Raw genomic sequence first — 23,042 nt, 5'->3', positions numbered from 1 at the left:
GTTTGGTCATACACCGTTTAATATGAAGTCTGCTTTTTTTATATTTAAGGCAGCATTCTATAGATCAGACCAGCTGTGTCCTAACAAAAAATAATAATAATAATAAAAAGGTGACATTTATTGTTAACAATAGAAAATTTGTCTTACTGTGCATTTTATTTTTTACTAATGAAAGCTAATAGTCCTAATAATTACTGTTTTGCAACTTTCTTGCATGTATATTTTTTGCCCATAGAACCTCATAACCAACAATATTTGTGAGTATTTTAGTGCAGAAGAAAAAAAAAACCTGAGAAACATAATAGACTTTGCACTTCAACTTTACTGGCTTCCTGAATGCATCTTTAGTATAATTGGGCCAGACTTTAAATTTGATTAAGAAGTAGAAATTGATGCTAGCAATGAAAAAATTACATAATGATCTCTATTATTAAAGACAGAGTATTTAGCTTAATTCTTAAACTTACCAGACCAACTGAAATACAGACTTAGCCATACTCCTTTATATGCTACCAGTATTAAATTGTTAGGTCTCTACTACATACCATCTTGAAGAAAGTCAGCCAAGGAATGTGTTCTTTCAATAACTACAAATACAAATGACTATAATAATGCATGTCTTGAAACATGAAAACTGTTAGGCAGGTATATTGATTTTAACACGCATATGAAATTACTTAGACAAGCACAAATCAGAGACACCATACAGTAACATCTTGAAGACATATTTTATTGTTTCAAATGAAGCAAGTTTGTTTAAGCATTGGGAAGCAGCCATTTCTGCTGATAACTTCAATGATTGCTCACAAACAACAAAAATATCGTTAGTCTCACTGCATCATCAGTGGGACATTAAGCTATCTAGCAATTTAAAATTTTGAAAAAAATTATGAGCTTAATTTTTCCTTGCTTCTCATGCAGTAGAACTTTTAAATCACAACCCTCTGATTTCTGCCAGTCAGCAACCAGTTATTAATCCATCTCACTGTCCACTCGTCTCCATCTTTCTACTGTTTTTATTATTAAAAGCAAGTTCGATTGATTGAATTGGAGGGGTTTTATTTTACTTTTTGAGATTCATAAAAACATAAATATTCAGCAGGTATTGAGACAAGTTATTTTGTGCTTCGGACTTTGTAAACTATAATGTAAAAATGCATAGAAATGACAAAACATACGAGACAATATATATAAGAAGCAACTTATGTATAGAAGAAGCGTACAAACAGGAGGGGAATCAACTCTTTGAAAGCGTAGATAACAGCAGGACAAGGGGAAATGGTTTTAAGTTGAGGGAGAGAAGATTTAGGTTGGATGTCGGGGGAAGTTCTTTACTATGAGAGTGGTGAGGTACTGGAACAGACTGCCCAGAGAGGTTGTGGATGCACTTGGAGGTCCCTGGAGATATTCAAGGCCAGATTGGATAGGGCCCTGGGCAGCCTGGTCTCGTATTAAATAGAGAGGTTGGTGGCCCTGCTTATGGCAGGCGGTTGGAGATTCATGATCCTTGAGGTCCCTTCCAACCCTGGCCATTCTGTGATTCTGTGATAAGAAGCCAACTTCTTTGAGAAGCTGTAAACTGAGAAGGCAAACTTTACAATGATGAACTTCAATTAGGAATTCTTATTTATAATATTATAAAGAAAGAGAAAATATTAAAATAATAATAATCACAAGCTTTTATTCGTGTCCTGCTTAAAGGACAGATTTAATTTAGAATGACAACCTACAAACTGAATAACATCTGTTTCTTAAAGGTAAAAAAAATTTAGAAGCAACACCATAGCAAACATTCTGAATTTTTCTCTGCAATATGTCGTTATGATGGCTGACTTCATCATAGCACCAAAGGACAATTGCAATCTCTAGTAATTGTGTTCTGCAGTGCATAGCAGGGGAGAGATTATATTTTAGTAAGTACCAACTAAGCATTTAGCCTTTTTTAAATTAAGGCCTTCATGTACAAACAAGAAGGAAAGACATTCACTGTAGAAAATAATTCACAGAGAAGACAACTGTTACTATGAGAAGGCTGGCTACAATTTTACCTGTCACTGTAAGAATATGTTGTTCAGACATCATTACACCAAATTATAATTTAGAAGGCAAATTTGCATTTATTTATTTACTCATTCACATTCTACCACTGTTTCAATATGTTATTTGACTAATTTAACGTATAGGAGATTGTGCCACTCAAATTTCAGATGAAATCAGGGTGCGTGGGAAGTGAGAAGAGCACACAGAAACTTTTATTCTCCCTGGATTGAGAAAAATACTTTCTTCTGACATTCATATTTCTGTCACTTAATTACATTTTATTTTGGCCAGAAAGAACAACAGACCTAGAGTTACCAGAAAAAAAAAAAAAAAATCAGATTTTTTAAACGGACCAACATTAACATTAGTCTGTAAACAGCGGGATTTAGTCCAGGTCTTTTATAAACAAAATTATACTACCTCTGCCTGTCAGGCATTTTATCATTGAATCTGTTGCACTGTGTAGTCAAAAATACATGCTGGTTTAGCAGAGCCCAGGATCTGCTTCGGCACAGATCTTTTATATATTTAAATCACTTGTGCATTTCCTCAAACAACTGAAAACAAAGCATCTGTGGAAAAGTCTACTATTTTCTCATGTCTCTTTCCACACATTTAGAAACTCCCCAGTTGAAGCAAGCTGGAAGGATGAGGAATACAAAGTCTGAATTCAAAGTTAGGGTACTGGTTTCAGCTAGGAGAGAGTTAATTTTCTTCATAGCATCTGCTATGGTGCTATGATAACACACTGATATTTTGCTTGTTTCTGAGCAGTGACTGCATAGAGCCAAGACATTTCATCTTCCCCTATTGCCCTGCCAGTGAGAGGGCTGGGAGTGGCACAAAGAGCTGAAAGAGGACAGAAACAGGACAGTTGACCTAAACTGCCAAAGGGATATTCTATACCATGTGACATAATATATGAAAGATATAAAACTGAGGGCATTTGGCCAGAGGGACAGCTTCTGCTCAGTGACTGAATGGGCATCAGTCAGCAGGTGGTAAGCAATTGTGTTGCATTTCTCTTACTTTGTAAATATATATATACATATAATATATATATACATATACATATGAAAATTATATGTATATATAAATTATATATTATTAAATTATATATATATATATAATTTTCATTGTTATTATTTCTCTCTTCCTTTTCTGTCTTAGTAAATAGCTTTTATCTCAACCTACAAGTTCCGCTTTTGTTTTCCCTATTCTCTTCCCCATGTCATTGGAAGAGTGTAACTTGAGAGAACAACTGTGTGGAGCTGAGCTGCCTTCCACGTTAAACCACAACAGCCAGGTAGTGATATTATTTCCCTCAAAAATATCTGAGTTATAAAAAAGCGAGTATTTCTTATAACCCTTATACATGATTTCCCTTCCTCTTTTAAATTTGCAGTTGCTTTCTCCACGCTGTGTTATTGTGGGACAAAATTTATTATAATTTCCCTCAGCCGCAGGGAAGGTTTACTTAAAATGCAATTCTACCTTGAAAATGATTATTTTAATATGCTATCAAAGATTCTCTGTTCACTATGCTCCAATGATTTCAATATTAAAAGTGCTAGTAATGAATATTAAATAAAATAAAATAACTGCCAGCCATACAAACTCAGCCTAAAAGCCAAACTGGTCTTCTCCCTTTAAAGGAATAATAGAGATTCTGCAGGCCAAGTTATACCTCAATTACACATGTGCAGCTTCATGTTCTTCTGATTATTTTCAGTGACAGTGACAGCTGTGGTACCTTATTGACATCAATGATTTTATGCATGTGTAATGTTGTCTAACTTAGTCTTGTTGTGGCTGATTTTCTAAATGAGACTGCATCTCATGTTCCTCTTCCTTAATATTTTCCTGAAGTTAATGTAGAGGAAAATAATTTCAGGTATCCTACATTTTTTGTGACTATACTCAAGACTGTACCATATTAAGGATATATTTATTTGTTCAGAAGAACAATATGTCTAATACTTAATGACAGTGTATCTGAAAGTCAGTGGGGTGTACCTTACATTTTCATACCTCAGATAAGCCTACTGAAGAACTGGGGATACAACTGATACAAGACAGTACATTCAATGTGGCCGTATGCAAGTAAAAAAAATCTATATACTGTGTTTGTACTAAACACTTAAGCTAGTAAATCTTTCAGTAGGAATTCTTAACCTATGCTAATGCCTGTATTCTTGTGCTACCTCTGTTCTAGAGAGGAAGTTTTTGAAAACTGTAAGCAAAATCATGGATTTTAAAAGACACAAAGGATACAGTTGGCTTTCTTAGCTGCAGGTGCATGTTGCTGGCTCAACTTCAGTTTTTCATGTCCTTCTTTGCAGAGTTGCTCTTTATCTACTCATTGCCCAGCCTGTATTCATGCTTGGGTTTGCCCCAATCCAGATGCAGGACCTTGCCTTTTGCCTTGTTGAGTTTCATGAAGTTCACACAGGCTTAGTTCTCAAGGACCTTCATCAAGGTCCCCCTGGATGCCATCCTTTCACTCCACGTCGCTCAGCTTGGTGTCATCCACAAACTAGCTGAGGCACTCAATCCCACTGTCCGCATCACTGACAAAGACGTTAGATTATACTGGTAGTTCAAAACCATGGAATTTGTACTGTAATATGGAATTCTCCAAAAGTAACAAAATAATGAATGTCAGAAGACATAAGTTGAATATTCTAGGCAATTATGTTTAGCTTACTTGAATGCTTCCATCCAGAAGAATCCTCTATTTTTTTGTCATATCAGTAATCTACAACTATAGCTGTATCAGCACAAAAAAACTTGGGGACACACATAGTAGCTCTTTTAGAAGTGTCACTGTATAATACACAGGGAAGCTCTGAGAATGAACCGATTTTATTTTCCAAAATAAAATTGTATCAAAATTTCATCGTAAAGGCTTTTTTCAAGAAAAAAGTAGAAGTTGGAAGCATTACGTTTTTTAAGGTCACTTTTTTTTCTTTTCTGAAACAGATAACCTGGAATAATTCTTACTTTCAGTAGACAAGTAATTTGTTTATATTTCTGCACTATTCCGATCTGATGTGTGGAACTAGAATAAGATAAGCTTCAAATATACTTAGAATGTAAATCACCAATTTTTTTTCCCCATGATAAAACATTTGACATCTGCTACAATTTAGAATGAAGCAGATAACCAGAGTGAATTAATTAAAAATGCTTATAGCTCTACTGAAGAGCTAATGAAAGTTATAACTTAAAAAGCACATTTCATGAAAGAGAAAAATTAGTGCAAATATGGCTTTTAATTAGTGTAGGAAAAAATATGCTTACTGTATTGACTTAAGAATAAACACCTCCAAATTGAGATCTAGAAGTTTGCAAATAGATAAGTGGTAGTATAAAGCGTGCACAATATAAGTTCAGTTTCAAAAAAATAAAAAGCAAACAAAAGACCAGCTAGTTTGGATGTTGCCCAGAAACACTTCAATAATAGTAACAATTATATTAATTTGAAGCTTGCTGTCTTAAGCAATCAACTGTTTTTCAGATCTCATTTCAATACCCTCATTATCTTCATGTGCCATTCTATCTGCCTACTCCAACAAAACTGCTTAGTTTATTCTTCAATAGGTCTTGAACTCATTGCTCTAAATACCCTATCAACTCTAAAGCCCTCTGAAAGTCGAATTCCCTATCAAATAATTTGTTTTACCTTGTGCCGTAAAATTAGATAGCTCATACAGAGAAGCCTGAAGTCTAGCTGAGGGCAGCTATAAATGTAATGCAGTATAATCAGAATGAGGAAACTTCTAGAAAACCACTTTATTACACTTGGTTTACCCAAAAACCAAACATAGATCAGGAAGAGATTAAAAGATATGTATTTTACCCCTCTAAGAAATGAATTATCACCTTCATACTACATCACAAGTATTGGATCTTGCTGCAGTCTGAGCATCCGGTCCATAATTCCCTTGCAAGTAGACTATTCCACACAAAAATTTGAAGGGAAAAAAAAAAAAAAAAAAAAAAAAAGCAAAGCTAATGGAATGGAGGGAATTTACATTAATGAAACATTTTCCAGTATTTGAGCTTGTATATTTTCTGCCTGACTTTATCTAAACTATTGTATCCACTCTTCATTTACACTACTAGTCTCAGCTTAAAATGCTTTCTTGTATTTTCTGCCTACACATACCTTTACAAAGAAAGAAGCCTCATTGCTTTGTTGTTGTATACTCTTTATGAATGAAAGTAATGTTTGATATTCAGAATACTCATTAAATTAGATTAAACTATTAAATTCATTCACTAAATTCATTTTAAATTCTTACAGAAGGATAGCAGCAAATAGAGGCATAAACTTTCTGTCTTTGAACAATGTTAAATGGTCATTCCAATTTATTACTTGCTGGTCTGAAACTTTGTTAAATCAGTAAAGTATTGCATTCTAAATCTTTCCTCACTCGAACTCCAAAAGAAAATTATTCAAGTAATCTTATCTGGAAGAAATGATTAAGGAAAAAAAAAGAGTATGTACTGGATAAGTAACTGTGGACTTAACTCATGCACTTCAGAAGGTTTTACCTAAAGTTTATTACAATAAAGAGTGTCTCAAAGGTCATCTCAAGAAACAAAAAATGCCTAGAAAAAAAATTCCTAGATATTGTAAATAGTGGACTCACTGTCAAGTTTCAAAATTGCCTTTGAATCATTCAGTATGCTCCCCATTAGAATGGTTACACCTCCAGAGGAAACCAAAGGAAGCATTTCCTCCTGACCCTAATTACTGAACAAATTATGTTCTGAAATATGATTTGATAGACCTTAACATTTTATCCTGGAAGAACTGGAGAATGATTTTCTCACTAAAGTAATATTTGAAATTTACTACACTGTCTACCCAATTCTGTCTTATGTTAATCATTACCATACAGTAATTCCATATGTAAACATTTGTTTTTTTCTCCATCATGGATAAAATAAAATATAAGCAATTGACTGGTCTTTCTCCATTATTTTTCATTGCTTTGTGTATCTCCTCAAATTGATTTGTACATGAAATACAAAAGCAATATACATACAGTTCTCAGATTCTCTAGAATCTGAGAACTGAATTCAAAGGAAGTCAAAATTAGTGTTCAGAAGTGTGTAGTCAGCCTTGATCTCCTCCTTTGAAACCAGTGACAGTTTTAAGACTGATCGCTTAGGGGAATGCTGAGCATTATTAAAATCCGAAGAGCATAATTGTCCTATCAGAAGGTATTTGACTGTTTGCTGTTTTGCTGTTGCATGTCTGCCTCAGATTTTCTCTTGCATTTTTTATGTCAGGAAGTTCCTACTGGCCTAATTAACCCTGCTCCAAAAATATTATCCACCGTTTCTCACAATTACAAAAATAAATAAATAAATAAATAAATAAATATTTAAAAATCCATGATGATGAATAGAAAAAGTTTCAAGTTTATCCACATGATAATCCACCTACCTCAGTTGGGAAAAAGTACAAGGTACAATCCTATGACAAATTGTGGTTGTCATTGCTTTCACTAGCATTTTGAGCCAGTGCAGTAAAGTGGTTTTAAGGTAAATCATCCACTTTTATTATGTGCTGATACAGTTCACCACAGAGCAGTTCTGATACTCATGAACTGGATTCCTACCAGGTAAAAATCAACCAGAAATTCCAATAGAGATGCACACCAACTGTGCTCAAACCTCTAATGGCTACATAAAGGTCCAAGCCAAAAAATATTCATTCATATTCAAACAGCACTTGTAGAGCTGTTTGGGAGGTGGAAAAATTTCATGCAATCTAACTTAAACTTTGCCTCCACAGGTTATGTAGAGATAACATCTGAATCATCTGATTCTTTTATGCCAAATTAGCTCCTAATGATATGTCTATACAGACAGATATGCACATAAAACATCGCAGACTTTGGGAACTCAGTTTTCAATTGCTTGGTGTACCTCCCTTATGTTTCTCTTCCTCATATTGGTTTTTTGGGTCATCCTGTCTATAGTCATTCTGAAGATGGAATTAAGTACTTAGGATGTCAAAATGCTTATCTAGTTTGCGTGATCAGTAATTCAAATTTCTCTACTTAAAATTTTGTTAATTCAGTCTCTTTAAAAAAAAAAAAAAACATAATCTTTTTTAATGATTTCCTTGTGTATAAAGGGTTTGGAAGGTCAGTGTTGTGGTTGTAACAAACATAAAAGTTTGAGTAAAAATAGGTGAAAAAGGAAATATAAATCTTTTGCAAAAAAAAGAACCCCAAACACTAGACTAAATATGCTCTCCCTTATTAGATCTGTACTGATTATACCTAATGAATTCCCTGCAAGTTCAATATTGTCCAGTGGCTATATAGACTTGTAAAGTTTCTATTTTAGATGTCTACCTCCTAAGCTGTTATTTAAGGCATAACCAGAAAAAATTTGTGAAGTGTTCTGGGGAACAACAACAGAAAAGAAAAAAAAAGAAAAAAAAAAAAGTTAAGGAACACTAATGAGTTTTAACAGCACAAATGAAAAAGTGAAACTAGAAAAGATTGTTACTTACATGTTTAGATAAAACAAGACAACTGAAACTGAATAATTGGTTGTATGAAACAAGCCATATTAATAAAATTACACAAAGCAAATTCAATAGACGTGAAGCTCCTTGGTAAGGTGCTGTCCTACTGCTGCTTGTGTCAGCAGGGTACGTCAGATTTTTAAAAGAATTAGTAGGTAAGTTACCCCAGTTTATTATAGTTTTCCAATCCAGTAGTAATCTGCAAGAAACACTTGGCAGCAAGTTACATGTTGTATTACATAGGTACACATTTCTTAGTAATATATATTTATTTGTTTGGTAAAGTTAGCAGGAGATGTAGAACTGACAACCTATTTCTTTGGCTTTGCTAGAGGTCCAGTCTAGTATCAATAACCTAGAATGAATATTTGTATTGCACTTAATGAATTTTCTTAATGCTTAATTCAATTCAAGATATCATAAAATCACAGGATATTATTTTATTTTATTTTATTTTAGTCTGAAATGAATTTCAAAGTTAGCAAGTAGTGAGTTTTGCAGTTTAAGTTCTTAAAATATCACACTTCCCTGTGTGTGCCTGCGTGTAAAAAAACCAAACGTCTTTTTTGTCATTTCTTTTATAAGGTCATAAATGAGAGAATTATATTCATTCATTCATAGAGATTAAATGATGTGTGATATCAGTGAAGATTAATAGATTTCATGTAACATAACTTTACCAACTGTGTTTTCCAAAAAACAACTCATATATTACCCAGTTTATTTTCTAGGAGAGAAAAAAGAAAAAAAACACACACACAAAAAAACAATTTCTCAAAGAACCAGAAACAGCGTAAAGAGCCTCTTAGGGAAATTATACAGAAACTCTCTCAAATAAAAGTATTTGCACTTCAGATAAGTATGGAATCCTTTGCATATAAAATACTACATATCATTCTGTTTTGAGTTGAACAGTTAATTTGATTTTTAGAAATAAATCATATAGTTCATAGTAAATATTCTGTTTAATTTTTTTTTATTATTTCCAAAAACAAATTTAGGCAGAATTTTGTATGAAAATTTCTTATAGAATAAATTTTATTTTGATAATAGCAGCGTTTCATTAATTAAACTATTTCATCATTATAAATTCCATTTCTGGTTATTGACGCAAACAGCCAAATTCTTCAACAATGCCTATTACATTAGATTTATATGACTTTCTGAAGATCACTAAATGTTGTTGAGTTCACAGCACTTTTCTCCAGCACATAGATACTTCTGATTAATTCTTCAAGTTGTAACTCAATGAAACTGATAGCTCTAGATATTCATAACAGATTATTTCTGTGGGCAACTGACTCATGCAAGTCAACCATCTTGACAGCAAACTGAATAGTGTGGCCTCTCTAAAGCTAATTCTGGTACATAGAGATGAATATCATATTTGCTGGTCTCTGGGCTGGCTGAGTACAGCCTCAGCTGCCTTTGTGGGAGCTCAGCCAGCAACACCTCAGTACACTCCAGTTTTGGAGAAAGAGAATTAAGTGCTGTAAATATAATTTTCCCAAACAAGTCATTTTTAGCAGTGATAATTTAACTTTCACCGTACAATTTGAGATGTCACATTTACATATCTGCTGTCTCACTTAAGTCTGAGACTATTATCCTGCCTCATATCAAGTTACTGTTTTAGATATTCAGATATTCACATTACAACACAGACTACCTTAACATTTTCGCATGATGTTAAACTATTGTTTCATTTGCTGGCTGTTGTGGATGCCCTGTTCTCTCTTCTCAGTCAATGGACCTGTGAGCCAAATTCAGAAGTTATATGTAAGGCACTGTAAGATAAATCCCATAATATTCACTCAAATTTCCTCATTATTTCATACTCTGTTCTCCACAAAGTGAAAGGTAATGTAACACAATATAACTCTCACACAAAGTAGTTGAAGGGAGCTGGGTAAGCTAAAGCATGTCCTTCCACAAATTATGTTTTCTCCCATCTGTTTATGCTGTGAGTTAACTTTAAGTTTAGATAGTCAGAGAGAGAGAGAGAATTAGCAGACACAAGTCTAAGTCAATTCTCTGTTAGTTGTGAGTGCACTGGTGATTTTTATAAATAAACTATTCAAAAGTATAGCCTCTGTGTGGGCTTACTGAGCTCAAAGTCATTTTAGGTATGTAAATTACAGGTCTGCCTAAGTCCATGTATTTACAAAGACATTATGCTCCTGAGTCAGCAGAACCAATCTAAGAACCACTTTTTGTGGGAAATGCAAATGAGACACTCACTGCCTCCTGCTGACTTACACTGAGAAGCTATTGAACTGTCTGGATTGTTTCCATTTTCAATATCCCATCTTCTGAGTAAGATAACAGAGTCCACTATAAAACATATAGTCTGCATTACTCATCACTTTTACTCTGTGCATGACTTATATACACAGCAGTTTGTGGCAGTGAAAAAGAATGAGGACAAAACATGAATCAAGGTACCATAAAGTTCTGGAAAAGTGTAAAAATAAATAAAAGGAAATAAATGGAGAAGACTGTGAACATGAAATGAACAAACCAAATGAGGAGGGTAGATATTCTGAAATATACTGCAGCTGCTTGTGCTGAGAAAATAAAGTTTAAAACTGCTCCTCTTGTTTTCAAAGTTATTGGAGGGGTGACAGGAAAAATAAACCTATTTTAAAAAGAAAGGGTAAGTTTCTGCAAGATCTCACTGCTCTAGTGGCTAAATCCTGCCTCCCTGTTTTCCCCAGGTATTCATTGCCTTTCATGATTCTTCAGGCTGACAACCCCTGTTACAGTGCAGAGCACCTTATGGAAGCTGAAGTTTATACATTAACAGGTTTTCCATGTGCATTTTTCATCCAAAGTGGATGTTTTTGCAATAGCTTCTTTCAACCATCTTGTTCACAAGAAGATAGCAACTTGTGTCTTTATAAAGTCCTTTGTGAAACTTGTAACAATAAAAATTTGTTTCAGTGTTGCTGATATGACTGTATTATTAGGAACTGGTAAGTTTTGTATATCAAAGTACGAAATAGCAGTCTAGACCTTACAGAAGAGCTCTATACCTGAAATTTTTTACTATATATATAGTTACAGAAAGACACAACAGCAATAACTTGAAGATTGTTTTGAATATAAAGGTATTTGAAGGCAAGAGAAAAAATTAATTGGTGCCCAAATTGATCTCCATCTTCTGTGCTATTCGATTTTCATTCTAGTAGTGTTCAAAAGCCAGACTGATGCAGAGAGCTCTTGCAATACCTGCCTTGTGCAGACATTGTATATACATTATCTTGGAATTATTCTCAGATACGTATTTGTATATGAATTTAACATGCATACTCACTGTTGGAAAATAGAATTTTTTCATATTTTAAATTTAGATGACTATTGTATCCCATTAAACCTTAGTACAAACATCAGCATTAAGCATAGTTTGATTTTTGGTTAATTCTATCTACTTTATAGATAAAAGGTATATAGAAGTAATTCTTTTTTATTGTTTTTAAGGCTAAAAGAGATTTGTGCAAGTAATTCGTGTTGTGGTGCCAAATTTAGTAGAAGACTGCCTTTTGCTGCCTTAAATAATTCCTTATTTTCTGAGAGTAGTGACATACAAAGTACAGACCTGGAAGTAACATCAGACTAACAAGAACAGACATTTTGTATATACAGCAGAGTTAAAATTTGCAGTCAAGATGATGAGAAATTTAATCTAATTCACCATCTTGATCATGTTGGTGTGGAAAGTCTACAAGCCACACAGACATACAGACTCATGCTTGATTTTGATAGGCCTGTCAGTATCACTTTTTTTTTTACATTTATATAATCCTTATATTTATTCCATTAAAAAAAATAAAATTAAAGCTATCTAATATTTTATAGGATATTTATAGGTATTCGAATTCTTCATTTCTAAAATTCCCCTTTGTCCTATGTGGCATTCACTTAGTGTACCTCAGAGAGTAGAAAGTGAAGTCCCATTATATGCTCCAGTTCCTATCCAGTCAATTAGTATATGCTCAGGAGTTATTCTTCTGTGGCAGACCTGCCCGTAATTGAATTTATGTCAGATAAGATGTTGTACTTATATATCCACTGGGAGCAGAAATGAAGACATCAGCCATAAGGTACAGAAAGATTTCTCTACCCTATAATCGCAGCAAAACAGATGCTAATTTGTTTTTAGAGTATTTGCAGATGCTTAAACAAAACAGAAGCTGGTTTACCTGACTTCTAAGAAATACTCAGTCATTGCCCCAGCTAAAAAAATATGAGGTCATCTCATCTCATGAAGATGATAGCGGACAATGTTTTTTGCAATCTATATCATTATCATTACTGTAAGAATCACCCCTGTACTGTTCCATCAATTGCAAATGCCAGGGAAATTTACAGTGAGTTTAGAAGATTGTTAATGAATTCAAACACATTCAAACTTGACATCTTAATTGGCATAACCCAACTAGTTGTTCACCTCAGAACAGATTTGTTAGCCAAATGCAGTTTCCACTTCCAAACTGAGGAATACACAGCAGGAAAAAAAAAGCTTTGACATGGCATTAAGTATTTACTTTCCCTGGATGTAAATTTCAACATATTCAATTTTAAAAATATATATGTAATTAATAAATTATATGAGGAAAACAGTATCTTTAATCTCTAGCCCATACAAAGAGTGACGTTAACTAGATAAGGTGACATTGCTATCTACTTGGGCTAGCAGCAACCCAAGGTTATCTTGTACTAAGATAATCTCCAGTTGCTTTTTTGTTTGCTTATTTAATGCCTCCTTACTGAATTATTTCAGGATAAAAGAGCAATGTCTAAGTTTAGATGCTGGCCCTTGGTCATAAGACAACGTACAACAAGAAGAGAATAAAACTGCAAAAGTATAAACTCAAATAAATTAATTTAAGTTGCGAGAGAACTTCGATATAATTCGATCAGGGTATTCAATTACTACACAAATGGGAAAGAGATTAACAGATCTATGTACTGAATCAGTTTTCTTGCACAAAAACAAAACAATGGAAAATGCCAATGTGTATTCAATACCATCACGAAGAGTTAGAACTTTCATATTCAGGAGGATTTATTCAATTAAAAGAAAAATCTTGCTAAAATAAATAGAGCATTTTAAATCAACCTGTGAGAAACTCCTAATAAGGACAAATGTTTGAGTGAGAAAATTTCTGAAGCTTCAAAAAATAAACCCTACAGCTAAAGGAAATTCTTCAAAATGCACATTGAAAGTGCTTGATTCTTCTTCTGTTTTAACAGATGTAAATCACATTTCATTTAAACTGGTGAAAGAATGTTGCAAATTGTCACTGCATTGTCTAAAACACAGCTCTCTGTCTCAAAATTGATAATCTTTTTCTTTTTTTTTCTTTTTTTTTTAACTCGACAGAAGTTGCATTTTCTATAAGGCACATCAGTTAGTATCAGAAGGAAATATCCTATCATCAGTATCTGTCTCATTGTTAGATTCTGCTCCAAGCTGCATTTATTCACTTCACTTGTTTCTTTCTCTTTTCAGTGTTTACAGCTGCTGTCAAATCTCAGACAGAAAAAAAACCCACCATCTACTATAACTGAAAACAGAGTTATCTTTACATAGAGAGGAGTGCTACTGGCTTTTTCAAAGCATAAGACCTTTTTTATTTTTAATTTTATCTTATTTTATTTTATTGACTAACATGTAAAGAAAATATCCAAATCCTTAATTTCTCTTCCTGAATGAGTGCCACAAAGTCTGGAGGGGAAAGTTAGACTAAGCGCAGAGTGTAATACCTTGCATTTCCAACTCCTTTATTAGCTCTGTATATTCTACTTCATGATTGTTTCTAAAGAAACATTCCCAAGATTAGGTGTCATCTGCCTCTAACATTACTCAATGATAGTGATTTGGCATCTGGCTGATGTGAGCCCAGTCTTGGAAAGTATAAGCTGCATTACCTTATCCATCAACATTACCCAAACTAATTACTCTATAACCTATCATGAAAATCATCTTAAAACAATTGCCTGTCATTTTTTAGAATATTTTAAATTGATTAACTAATACTATTCCAAAATAAAAAAAAAAGGTTCTGGTTTATTGTGAATGCTGCAAATCCTCTTCCTCTGGCTATAGTATAATTTTAATGCCTTTGCTAATGGATTCAATAAAGTGTATTTTAGGATGTGAGCTTTTTACTTTATTGGCATGTTTTATTTTCTACATGTTCTGCAAAAGCCGTCAAAAGCTGAGACTATACTTTTGCTAAGGAATTAATCATCATTAAACACTAAACCATAAATATGTAAAGTAACTTGTCAGACATTAACAAGCTCTGCGGATTCAGCAGACTTACCTCAGAATAAGTGTGTAGGACATATTCAAGTTGTTATAAATGTAGTTAAATTCCTATGCACAGTCTATGATTGATTCTTTTTAGAAATGCATTTGATTGACTAAAGTCTCTTGCTCAGGAGATTCCCAGAATTTAGAAGCTGATAAATGAGTTTAGAATTAACTTATTTTGTAATATGCTCAAATAAATATATAGTTGTCATGCTCATAAAATCCATTAACTTTAGTACACAGTGTAGTTCATCACAAAGCATTTGCAGATCTGCTCATTGTGTGGTCCTTGTCCAGCACCACCTTCTGATGGTGATCAGATATTTCAGAGCAATTGCAATGTTGTCTGCCAAAATAATAATAATAATAATAATAATAATAATAATAATAATAATAATAACAAAAATAAATAAACAAAAAAAAAGTAAAAAAAAAAAAAAAGAAAAAAGCTTCAAGAAAATTGCATGACTGATCTACAGGATACTACTACAATTCTCAGGCTGCCAGTCATTCTTTCCTAGTCAAACACAAACAAGTCAGATACTTAGCTGACCTGAATGTTCCATTTACAGCTAGATCACATTATTTCCAGGCCACGAAGAAAGTATGTACTTAGCCATTTTTTGATGGAAAACCTTGGACAGTGATTTCCTTAAAAAATTAGGAGCACATGTCTAGAAGACAGAGAATTAATAAATATAGAACAAAATATCTGTAACTGATGAGTAGAAAAATCAGAGAAGTAGTCCTAAATCTACATAAGCAGACAATGAATTATTGCAATCTCCTAGCAGGAGCAAGGGCAGCCAAGCGAATGAGCTACCATGTAAGGGTGAGTGCTAACACTGAACATGGAAGAGAATTCTACAGTATGTAGAAGCAAGACATGAATAGTAGTTGACAGAGTCTAGAGATTTGAAAGTGCTTTGGTTTAATCCAGCAGGCAGCTCAGCACCACAGAGCTGTTTCCTGCTGGGGAGAGAATCAGAATTAAAAAAAAAAAAAAAAAAAAAAAAAAAGTAGAACATTTGGGTTGAGATATAAATTATTTACTAAGTCAGAAAAGGAAGAGAAAAGGAAAATAATGATAGTAATGATACTATATATATAATTATATATATGTATCTGTATATATATATATATATATATATATAAAACAACAAATGATGCACAATACAATTACTCACCACTTACAAATCACTGCCCAGACAACCAACTCCTCATAGTTTTACAAACTTTTTTTTGACTTGTTGTCATCTGTTACGTAATACTTCTTTGACCAGTTTGGATAATCTGTCCTGGTTCTGTTCCCTGCCAGCTTTATGTGCTCCTTCAGCTTCCCTTGCTGGCAGAACAGTACAAGATGTTGAAGCATCCTTGACTCTATGTAGCCACTGCTCAGCAACAACTGAAATATTGGTGTGCTGTCAATATTGTTTTTCTCCCAAAGCCAAAACATAACATCATACCAGGCACAAGAAATAGAAGGAAAAAAAGAAAAAAATCAGCTCTGACCCAGCTGAAACCAGGACAGAAGGACATGGACCTGGATAGTATACAGTAAGAAAAAATAAAAGTAGATTTTATCTAGACCAGTATATGTCTGGATATGTTTATCCATGTACTAGATTAATAAAATGTAAGCAGAACCCTATGGAACATCAGCTTATGCATTATGTTTATTATTTCACATTTGCTTCTGAAAAGTTAACTCATGTGATACGAAATTTAAAGTCAAGGGGTTTGCAAACTGCAGGGATTGTTGCCAGTCTGGATGCCAGCAATTAGGTCATGGGTTGTCAGATCTCAGGCAAGTTGCCTGTAAAGATGTAGCTCCTGTCCCTGGCAAAGGGCTGTGGACACAGTGAAATTTGATTCAAGACCAGTCACAAAAAACTTCAAAAGTGTCTAACCAGAACTGGCTATGGTTCTCATAGAGTATTAATATCCTTAAGTGACTGAACAAGTAGCACTCAGAGAGAAAAATAAAGGCAGTCTCATACTCCAAAGTAAAAAATATGAGATAGTCTCAAAGATTAATACAGTGGGTGACCTTTAAAATGTCATTAAATCAATCTTCAAGAAATCAGTTCTCATTGAAATCAAATTAATCTAGTCTTCTATTTATCCTAATCTGAGCAACAATCTTATTTGCTGGTGTTCTCAGTGTTCTTTAGTATAACACTTCTTTTGCTTTTTCTGTACATTTCTTGACATAAATCAGTTTCCCTATGTATGCGTACTTTCAAACTCAAGGTTAATAAGCCAATTGCTTATTTAGTAGAGACAATTAAGATAACTCCTCTCACTAGATGTTCTGTGGTGTATTTCATGAGGTAAGTTTTATTTTATGGGAGCAGGTAGAATTTTGGTAAGTTTAAGTGTCCTCAATCACATATATGACATGTAGTTCCCAGTTTTCATCAAGACTCCAGAGAAAGGGCGAAGTATTTTTGATTCTTTCCCTCCAGATCCAGAGGGCTTAATATCTTGTGATGATTTCATCAGATTGCATTAAGAGAAAGAGAAAAAACACAGGTCAAAATTTTACTGGGCATAATAGATTGTCATTGGGGACTGATGGCTAATAGACATGAGGTATAAAACTTTACACTGTTGATCACCTCTGTGCTGGGAAAGATCATGGAGCAGATCCTCCTGGAAGCTGTGTCAAGGTACATGAAAAACGGAGGTAATATGGGAGAATCAGCACAGATTCACCAGGGCAAATCCTGTTTCATCTACCTAGTGGTCTTTTATGGTGATGTCACTGCATCAATGGTCAAGGAAAGAGCCACTAATGTCATCTATCTGGACTTCAGTACAGCGTTGAAATTGACCCCACAATATCCTTCTTTCCAAATTGGAAAGATATGGATTTGATGGGTGGACTGTTCAGTAGATGAAGAACTGGCTGTAGGATTAAGTCAGAGAGTGGTGGTCAGTGGCTCAATATCTGGATGGAGATCAGTGAAGAATGGTGCTCCCCAGAAGTCAGTGCCAGGACTGATACTGTTTAATATCATTATCAATGACATCAACGGTGAGGGGTTCAGGAATTCATCCCTGTGCCGGATGAGATATTGAATTCCTATTTCTTCAGAAACTGTACTCAGTTTTGTCAGCTACCTTTTAGGCATTTTGGAAGCAGCCAGCATTTTAAAGGTCTAAGATGGAAGTAACCACTAGTATAAAGTAGTTCTGGCAAAATGATGGATGAAAATAAGACTTTTTGTAGCTTAATTGTAGCTTTTTTGTAAGAAAAGATACCAAATATCCAAATGTTATGTGGATGTTGTTTCCATTACATCTTTATTATACTAGAAATACATCCAATATAAAAATCGCCTAAAAGTCCAGACTACACAGTGTATTTTTTTCTTCATTTTCTTCTGTTATTTCTCTTACTTCCCAAAAGGTCAGTTACAGATTTCAACTCTCTGAACCAGCTACAAGATTGCTGAAATCTATAATCATCTGGCTCCATTTCTTTCAAAACTGCTAAGTAAAATTTGCACAAATTCTAAAAGAGACTATTCATAACAAATGTATTGATCTGTTCATAACCATTTTAGCTGAAAGATTTTTCCATAAAATGAACCTCCACTGTCTGCAGATTCATAACCTCAGAGTAATGAGATGCTTAAACTGCATGAGAGGCATCCAATATTTTTTCATGAACCCATTATTTGAAGCTACTGTACTTTAATGTGGTATCCAGAGTGGAACAAAATGGTTTCATTTTATTTGTCTTGCTTAAAACTTTCCAAATATCTATGCAACTGAGATCGAAATCATGGATTTCCACACATATCCCACAAAGAAAAACTACTAACATAGCCAATATCTTCCTTCTTTAGCTGAAAAAGTATATATATCACATCTGTATATTGAAATGTCTCTTTTCAGCTAAAGTATTTCAGCAGTATTTTAAACCAATGTCCTTATACATTTTTGTACATCTCTCATGCCTTTTTGTGGAATACTCAGATGTTCTTTTTAAGAGATTATTATATGCCATTTGAAATCCATGTATAAGACAACATGGTCCAGTCAAAATATTCCATTCATTCTACTACTTTTTCTACAGAAGATAAGTGACAACCTGAATAAAATCAGCCTCTATGGGAGTACCTCGTTCTTTGTTGAGAGGGCCTAGAGTTACAGCCTCACATGCCTCAGCTGGGCTCCTTTAGGAGAAAGGAGTAGACAGGACTCCTGCTGTATTAGCAGTCATTTCCAAGCCACAGTGTTGTCAAGAGAATTTGGGGAAAGTCTCAAAAGCAGATGAGGTCCCAGTGGTTCACAGAGTTGACCTATGCATAAATGCCAGTGATGGACAAGAGTCAGCATGTCATGCTTCTAAAAATCTATATCAGTAGTGATTCACTGTTTCACAGCTACGACTGCATCATTGCTAAAACTGACAACCTGTTGCCTCACTGTACTCACATCCACTGTTTGTTCTCAACAAATGTTCATCACACATCAGTGAATGTGGTGACATTTTTTCCACAGGGAGGAATTCAATGACACACCTTTGTTTCATATGCACTTCCATGTCAGAAGCCATTCTCTCAGACTGCCCCTCTGCTGCCATCTCTCACATGGCAACAAAATGGAATATTGGCGGAAAGGTTCAACATCTACTGCTATACCACCACCATCTGCATCTGACATCACAGGCCAAAATAATAAAAAAGGAGACACTGCTTTCAGAGTAGATCTCATATATTAAATCTGATACATATTGAATTTGATCTGGTATATTTTAGATATAAACATTTTAAGAATAGAAATTGGAAGCAGCCAATAGAAGACTTTGTGTTCAATTGTAATGAAAAAACAAATGTTTTAACCACACCCAATCTGCTCACCTAACAGCTAAAAAGCTAAAACACTGCTACAGACTAGCACTATAATTTAAAATTTTTAAAAGGTTATTAATAATTTCCGATACTTGAAAGACAGGTGTTTCACTGAAGAGGAATGAAGAAAGAATGAGGAACAGGAGGAAAGAATGCAGGAAAGAACAGGAGATGAAATTCAGTGGGGAATGATTATGATGAGGTCCTTCCTTCTCCTTTCCATGTTTTTCAGCCTAACAACAAGAGGTAGTGGACAATTTTTAAAATGCCACTGAACTCAGATTTTATTTTGTTTACTACGAAGGATAATAATTCAAAGAGCTGTGGAGTAGCACTGCACACTGAAATCTAAGTAATGTATATTTTAAGGGTTTCTGTGCCTCTTCTGATCTTTGTTTCTTGAAAAGATCCATTTGCCTCAAGATTGTTCCTCTCCTGCCAACATTCATTAAAGAAAAATAGGTAGGAATTACCCTTGAGTTAAAAGGAAGTCTTTAATAGCTCCAGGAAAGGTGATAATTGGTTTTCACTTATTTTGATTCAATTGTTCTACCTAACATTCCTTCTGTGTATATAAAATGAAAAAATAGCCAAGGAATGAGATAGAAGAGCTTTTAAAAAAAAAAAAAAAAAAAAAAGGTATGATCAAAGGCAGCAAATATTGGAAAGAGAAATATACTTTTTTAATTCTTCTATCTCTCATTCCTGTTTACCTTTCCTTCTTCATCTTCAGTCTGCTTTAGTTTACATATCATGTATTGATTGACCTTGAGCTAGTAAGTGGGATCACATCCACCTCCTCTCTTGAATATCTGTTATACCAAAAGTCATCTGCAAAACAGAATAACTGTACCATCTTCAAAAAGACTATTAAAGGAAAAATCACTGCTTCACATACATAAAGCTATCAGGACCTAGGTTTTCATATTTATTCTAAGGCTTATTATACTCAGCCTTCAGTTAGTGAGATGCCAAAAAGAGAGCAATATCATGGAGGCTTTTCTGCTGATACCAGAATTTCCACATAGCACTACACCATTCTGCAGGTCCTGTGACAGTTCATCAATCACTGAGGATATTGCTCACCACTTGGCTGAACATGAGCCAGCAGTGTGCCCAGTGCTCTGACCAAGAACACCAATGGCATCCTAGCTTTTATCAGAAATAGTGTTGCCAGCAGGAGCAGTGAAGTGATCACCTCTCTGTACTCAGCACTGGTGAGGCCACAACTCAATTACTGTGTTGAGTTTTGGGCCCCTGACTACAAGAAAGACATTGAGAGCCAGGCATAAGTTCAGAGAAGGGCAATGAAGCTGGTGAGCAGTCTGTAGCACAAGCCTGACAAGAAACAGCTGAGGGAACTGATTATTTAGTCTGGGAAGAGGAGGCTCAGTAATGATTTATCACTCCACAACTACCTGAAGGGAGGTTGTGGTGAGATGGGGGTTTGCCTTTTTTGGCGTTATATGTAAGTAGTTACAGGGCTAAAGGGAATGGCCTCAAGTTGTACCAAAGGAGATTCAGATTGGACGTTAGGAAGGTTGCCCAGGGAGATGATGAAGTCACCAACACTGGAGGTATTCAAGAAATGTTTAGATGTCGTGTCAAGGGACATTTTTTGTGGGAAATTTTGGTGCCAGGTGGATAATTGGACTGGGTGATCTCAAGGTCTTTTCCAACCATGATGATTCTATGCTTCTATGATCAAGTCTATAAGGCAGGTATGAAATTCTGAATCTTGACTGCCAGACATTAAGATTAACTTCAATCACAGCTTCTAGGCTTATTCACTTTGCCCATTCTTTCCTCTTCAGTGATCCATTTCTTCACTGAGTCAGTTTAAACATCTGATAACGATTTCAGCTGATGCACACACCCAGACATATCTCCTGAGCAGTGAGACAGCTACCCAGACTTTTGGCTCCAGGGGGCTCTTGAATCTAGTGGCCACCCATGGGATTGAGGCAAGTGAGGAGTGTCATAGGTGCATTAACGAGATCAATCTACACCCGTGACAGGGGGGCGGTAGGCCCCTGCCCTCCCCTTCCCAGCCCACAAAATGGGAAGGAAGGGAGGAAAACCAAAAAAACAGCGGCAACAATCTATGGAGGAAAACTTATTTTACTAATTATGATATCGGAATGCAAGATAACACAATATAATACAATCTGATTGAAATTGAGACTAATAAATCAAATAAAACAGGAGGGAGAGAGAGAGAGAGAGAGTTCCCGATACCGATTCAAACCTGAAAAGCTTGGAACGGCCAGGAAAGCACCCTCCAGCACCCACTGCCAGGCAGTAAGAGACCGCCCCACCCGGAAGGGCCAGATCCCATGACTTCTGTAACGTATAGGGATAGGTGCCTGGAATTGGAGCATTAACACTTTAACTCCCAGTATACTACATGATGTATTGATGCGGAATACTGAGAACCAAACCAAAACAAAAAAAAATATAAAACCATGACAGCCCAACTGAGTGATCTTCTTGAGCAGCTGACTAGGCTGCAAAAGGAGGTCATAGAATCATAGAATGGCTTGGGTTGGAAAGAATCATCTTTGTGGCCCTCCTCTGGACCCTCTCCATAAGATCAATATTTTTTCTTTATTGGGGGCCCCAGACCTGGATGCAGTACTCCAGATGGTACCTCATGAGGGCAGAGTAGAAAGGGACAATCATTTCCCTGTCCTGCTGGCTACCCCTCTCCTGATGGAGTCCAGGATACCATTGGCCTTTTGAGATGCAAATGCACACTGCATGTCATGCTTTTCACTGATGAGGACTTCCATGTCCTTCTCCACAGGGCCACTCTCATTGAGTTCTCCCAGTCTGTGCACATATCTCGTATCTGAGATTACTCTGATCCAAGTGCAAAATCTTGCACTTTGCTATGTTGAACCTCACTAGGTTCACACGTGCCCACCTTTCAAGTTTGTTGATATTCTTCTGGATCATGTCCCTTCCTTCTAACATGTCAATCATGCCACTCAGCTTGGTGTCATCACCAAGCCTGCTGAGGGTTCACTCAAGCCCACCATCGATGTCACTGATGATGCTGAATAATACCAGTCCCAAGAGCAGTGAGGGTAGTGCCCATGCTGTCCCACCATACACACAGAAGCAGAGCAGAATGAGTCTGGTGAGTATGAGCTGTGTTATCTACAGCCCAGCTGTGAGAAGGCAAGGTCCAGGTCACATCTGGGATCCAAGTCTGTGTGTGGATTGGCCTACTCTAGAAAGTGAAAAACAGTCT

At 35.2% G+C, this 23,042-nt stretch overlaps 1 long non-coding RNA gene across 4 annotated transcripts in view; it reads right to left on the bottom strand.

Moving 5' to 3' along the window:
* Positions 1-22,253, bottom strand: part of LOC146545261 (uncharacterized) — a 66,467-nt gene extending 44,214 nt beyond the window's left edge. For all 4 annotated transcript variants that reach the window (XR_014882830.1, XR_014882829.1, XR_014882832.1 and 1 more), the window contains exon 1: positions 22,035-22,253. This is a non-coding gene — a long non-coding RNA (uncharacterized LOC146545261). The remainder of the gene's footprint in view (positions 1-22,034) is intronic.
* Between the last annotated feature and the right edge of the window lie 789 nt (positions 22,254-23,042).

This window comes from Meleagris gallopavo, chromosome 1 (genome assembly GCF_905368555.1).
Source record: "Meleagris gallopavo chromosome 1, MGAL_WU_HG_1.1, whole genome shotgun sequence".
Lineage (NCBI taxonomy): Eukaryota > Metazoa > Chordata > Aves > Galliformes > Phasianidae > Meleagris > Meleagris gallopavo.
This window is presented reverse-complemented; position numbering and strand designations above follow the sequence as displayed.